The following is a 4,981-nucleotide window of genomic DNA, read 5'->3' on the forward strand; positions in this document are numbered from 1 at the left end:
CGCACGCCTTTAATCCCAGCACTCGGGAGGCAGAGGCAGGCGGATCTCTGTGAGTTCGAGACCAGCCTGGTCTACAGAGCGAGTTCCAGGACAGGTCACAGAGAAACCCTGTCTCGAAAAACCAATATATATATATATATATGGACTAAGTGTAAGTATAAGCAATTGAGCCTTGAAGGTGTTACAAGCTTTAAGTTCTACATACTTAAACCAGATAAACTCAGGGTTTATATTCAGAGTAACATTTATATATCTTAGTGTTACAGCACATGAAACCCCTCCTGACCAGTGCCTCTGCCAGTTATTTGTATTCATATTATGTCAAGTGATTTATCTGCCTTCCTCGGGAACCATCACTCAACATTCTAAGTCACTAGCTCTCTGTTTATATTATCTCAAAGTCCTCTACATAGCAAGTCTGATTAGCCTTGTGCCTATGAATAAAAGCTTTTTGTTCTGAATGGCCCATCTTATCCATTAATCGGTAACCTGTATTTCATGGAGAATTGATACAGCTCCAAAATTCATAAATCTGGATATCAGCCTTTATTTTACACTTGAAACAATATTTTCTCCACATAAAAAAGATAGTTTTTTTTTTTCTCCTGATAAGGTAGAGAGGTTTGCAGTTGGAACTCAGAATTGGGTTGCAATCTGGAAAGCTGGGTTTTGTTCCCTTTAAACAGACAGCATCTTTAGCTTCTTTTATTAAAATGCATAAATTGGCAATTGATACGTTCGGCCAAGTTTTCTCTGAGTATTGGTTTACCTTTAATTATTGAACACACTAAATACAACGCACATATTCACTAGGGGATGTTTCACCCTCATACAAAAGCATTGTGGCTAAATATGACTAAGGAAGATTTGCCATTTAGCTGTCTTTCCTCATGGAAGGCGCAGCCATTCTTTGAATGCACAGGTGCTGTGTGATCATGATCATCCCAACTTAGGCATCTGTGCAAAGCTTCCACATGCAGACCATGATTTCTGCACGCTGGATAATTTATCACAGCGCCATCTGCTTCAAATCTTTAGTTGCCAGGCCTGGATGGATTTCCAGGCAAATAAATTATTTTGTGTCTTTACGTAAATGTGTTTGCTGACACTTGCATGACAACATTTTATAGATGGCTAACATTTAAAAGCAAGATAATATTACAAAGGTGGTATAACTATTTAAAAGAAATATAATACCAGCTGAAGAACTAACTCTTAACCAAATGGTAATCAAGTATGAGTTGTCACGGTCAGTCCATTATTTAAAATTAGATATTAATAAATTTATTAATAAAAAGGGATATTAAAATTTTTTTAGGCCGGGCGATGGTGGCGCACGCCTTTAATCCCAGCACTCGAGAGGCAGAGGCAGGCGGATCTCTATGAGTTCGAGGCCAGCCTGGTCTACAGAGAGAGTTCCAGGACAGGCTCCAAAGCCACAGAGAAACCCTGTCTCGAAAAACCAAAAAAAAAAAATTTTTTAGGTGGAAAGAATATACTGATTGTGTGTGTGAGTGTCCCTAGTCATTCAGGACAGTATCATAAAATATTAGGTTCTTTAGAAACATATGCATGTAGAAATTTAATTGGGTAACAATCTTCATATTTTCAATTTCAATGAAATTGTCATTAGCATGCACAAAATTCAAGCGGTCAACCATGAAAATGTAATGCAATTATCTAAAATTTCCTACTTCATGGTCCTTTCATAATACATCATGAAAATGATAGATCACATAGATGCGGAGATGAGATGACACTGTAAGTAAAAGTTCTCATTATGCGAACATGAGGACCTGACTTTGTACCTCTCAAAAACCTGGGTGTAGCTTTCTGCAGATGCAACCACAACACAGTAGAAGATCACTTTGGCTTGCTGGTCTCCAGACTAGCTACAAGTTTAGGGAGAGTTTTCACAGACTTTATACCTGTGAAAATTCATAGAGCAATAGTGAGAAAAATCTGATATACTTTGTCCTTCACACAAACACCTGTGTACATGCATATGCACACACACACACACACACACACACACACACACACACACACACCTTACAGAAAATCTGGCTGCAAGGTATTTATGAAACCACTCACCCACCTTTTTTTTTTGCATTATGAAAAGGGAATTGTTATTCATCTTGCATAAATTGTTCAAAATGACAAAATTAATTGTGTTAATTCTAGCTCCCCAGTGAAAAATAATATACTGTGTGTTTGTGTGTGTGTGTGTGTGTGTGTGTGTGTGTGTGTGTGTGTGTGTAATAAGTACATCCCGGAGTGACAGAGGGATTCCAATGAACTGGCTGTCCTGATAAGAGTGAAAACATCAAGGAAGGACTACAGTTGTAGGGTGCAGCCCAGGGGCAGAGAATACTATGAGAGGAGTCGGAAGGCAACCTGCTAGCTAGGGTAGTTCCTTCTTAGTCGCAAGACACAAGATATTCTTTCATTAAAGTTTTCACCTGCTGGAAGACACTTATTACATCATGAAGCTACTCAGCTTTGTACAGCCCCCAACCATGCAAATGCAATCTTTACAATAAAATCTTCACAGAAACACTTCAGAGAACATTTTTTTTTTCTTGAATATCTGGTCAGCATGTCCCAATTGTTCAACTGCACCTCTTTTGATCTCTTACAGCATTTGATGTTTCTGGGAATTGATATTTCCTTTTCTTTCTTACTTATCACTATGTCTATAGGTAATCCTATATCATTTCCCCCACAGTGAAGTCCAAATATTTAAAGCAATTGCATACAGCACTCTCACAAATATGAAACCATGTAGGCACACAAACTCTTATAGAAAATAGCTATTTGCCTATGACCAATATACTTCCTCTGGCGCTCTTAAACCAAGTATGAGAGTTTAAGAGTGAAAGCAATATAAATGCTGCATAAATAATGAACTCAAAGCTGTTTGGGGACTAAGAACAAGAAAACAGAAGATAAACACTCAGTATTCATATGCTAGATTCACTAGATATTTTCCATTCATAGTTAATTGAATAAATAAACTTGCAACTTACAATTGTAGACAATGACTGTGCATTTTTAAAAATCTAAGCAGTGAATAACTTTCTCAGGAACTGGGTTGAGATAGCTCTTTGAATTTAATAACCAAGCTACAGAATGCTATGTAGTACTAAATAAAAAGTATATGTGTAGACTTTGTGATACTGAATGTGAAATTAAAATGATATGATAACTATAGTCCTCTTTTGGAAGTAAAAGGACCTTAGCTGATGAAAGTGAAAATAGCTGATAAAAATCATTGCAACATCATGCTGAAGGTGTGCGTGACTAGATTTGGTGCTGAATCACACACACACATGCATACACACAAGAGGATATTAATGTGTGGTTATGTGTGTACATTTGTGTATATATGCATATGTATATATACTACTCATATTATTTTAAAATCTATAAATAGGTTGAGAACATTGCACAGTGGTAGGTGCAGGCCTAGGATGTGTGTGACCCTGGCTTCAATCCCTGGTGCTCTATAACAAACTTGCCAGATAAAATACATAAGGTACAATAGGTGACTGCTATTAATGAAATCTAATTTTGGCCTTCTACCAAGACCAACCACAGTAAATAAATAAATTTATTTTTCTGTAACTTCAATACCAATTTCATATACATAGTATAATTTTATGTTTTACCAATTTTAAAGAGTTGTTATTGTTGTCTTTGACTCTCTTTGTAAGAAATAATTTTAACTTAAAAGTTCTCAGCAGACAATTTAATAATTCTTAAAATAAAGAGGAACAAATTCTTTCACTGAAAGCACAATTGTAGAGACAAACACATGTCTACTGCATTATTCTATATTTAGACATTTGCATATTTTATTTTTAAAATCTTAATAACTATATTGAAATATTAGTAAACTAGATATTTCCTAGCCCCAACTTTATAAAGAACATCTATTAGGCCCATCCCAATCTTACAGCAGAATCACAAACTCATAGCATCTTTCAGATTAGAAACTCAAGAGTTGCAAATCTTAGGTTATAGTCTGGGAACCAGAAAATACCTGATCTCTTCTTGTAAAAGATAAGGAACCTTTGTGAGTTATAGCTTTTTGCTAGGACTCAAAGGCATGAGTCTCCCTCAATAGTTTAGCAGACACCAGCTAACTTCTACAATGTGGATTTCAGTAGAGATTACAAACAATGACTATCCACCTCTCACAGTGGAGGGGACTCCAGATAAATACTGTCAATCAACAGCCTATTTCCTCACCTGCCCATTCCAGAGGGAGTAAGAATCCTTTCCCATTCCTAATCTGAGACTACCCTTCCACAGCTACCAGGACCAAGTTTCAAATGTCCTTAATATAAACATGATTCAAACCTGGGACAAGAGATTGAGGTGCCTATTGAACATATCAAAGCTGGACCTGGCTGTCACATTTTTCCCGCATTCCTTGGTCTCTACCTGTTACAGGTTATGGCTGGCATGCTTTGCCCTATATTTTAAAAGGATTTGTGCTATTCTTCTTTCCTATGACTCATTTGAGGCTGCATGGCCTCAAGTCCAGACTCATCTTCAGAGCATATGGGATGATTCTGATTTCTTTATGGATTTATAGACAGTACATGAGTGAATTGCTATGATTAAACTGTACTAAATTACATTATCTCTCAGCTTCCAGAGTTATGGAAAGACTTATAAATTTCTTTTGTGGCAGAAAGATAAATTTTTGGTCAATGTGGACACTTTCTAGTGGTAGTGTTCATTCCCATCATTCTCTTTCCACTCATCCTCCCAAGACTGACAAGTCCTGTTAGATATCTTTGCCATAATTTCCAAATGCCTAAATTAAGAAAAAAAAAAAAGAAGAAAACAATGAAGACCACACGGTGACCATTGATGTTTGACAAATTTCCAGCATTTCAACATGCCACACTGATTTTCTCCAGCACCTTTTCACTTTCATGTTTATTGATTCTCACTATGTGCTATGGGA

Source organism: Microtus ochrogaster, chromosome 1 (assembly GCF_000317375.1).
Source record: "Microtus ochrogaster isolate Prairie Vole_2 chromosome 1, MicOch1.0, whole genome shotgun sequence".
Lineage (NCBI taxonomy): Eukaryota > Metazoa > Chordata > Mammalia > Rodentia > Cricetidae > Microtus > Microtus ochrogaster.